Here is a 652-nt window from a genome sequence, read left to right as displayed (position 1 = left end):
CCCCAAAAAAAAAACTCGGTAGTTTCACTTCCATACTCGGAAGAAATGTGCAATTTAATAAATTTTCTTCGTTCAGATTTGTACTCTTCAAATTTTCATCCCTCTCACCAACGCTTATACTTATATGCCCAATACACATATGTGTATTAAAGTCATTTTCATATTGAATTTCATAGGAGAACAACTGTGTATAGTTTATATAAGTTAAAGCCTTTTTTTTTCTGTCTATTGTATATTTTGAAATAAGATAATGTCTTCGGTTGGTATGACGAAGTAAAAAACAAATAACGTCGTCAACTTAACATTTCTGTTTTAGCTGACTAGGCATTTAGGCTTAACTTCACCCCCTAATGTAGCGTGAATCCACTAATTATCAACTAATTATTTGTAGAGGAAATATTAATGGAGTTCGAAGACTATATTCCACTTTTGGACGTGGCGTTGGAGACAATGGCTATAAATTGTAAAAAATTGATATCTATGGACGTGACAGGAGTTCTTCCCATAACGTTCATGGATACTATGTGCAGATTGCGTTTAAACGACCAAACAGGTAAGACTCGATTTTTTTCTGTTTGATTGGAGTGGTCGTTAAGACTAAAGTCATCTTCCACACCCGACTGAAGGATGAAAGTGAAAAACATAAATTAAT

The sequence above is a fragment of the Limulus polyphemus genome, unplaced genomic scaffold (genome assembly GCF_000517525.1).
Source record: "Limulus polyphemus unplaced genomic scaffold, Limulus_polyphemus-2.1.2 Scaffold4565, whole genome shotgun sequence".
Taxonomy (NCBI): domain Eukaryota; kingdom Metazoa; phylum Arthropoda; class Merostomata; order Xiphosura; family Limulidae; genus Limulus; species Limulus polyphemus.
This window is presented reverse-complemented; position numbering follows the sequence as displayed.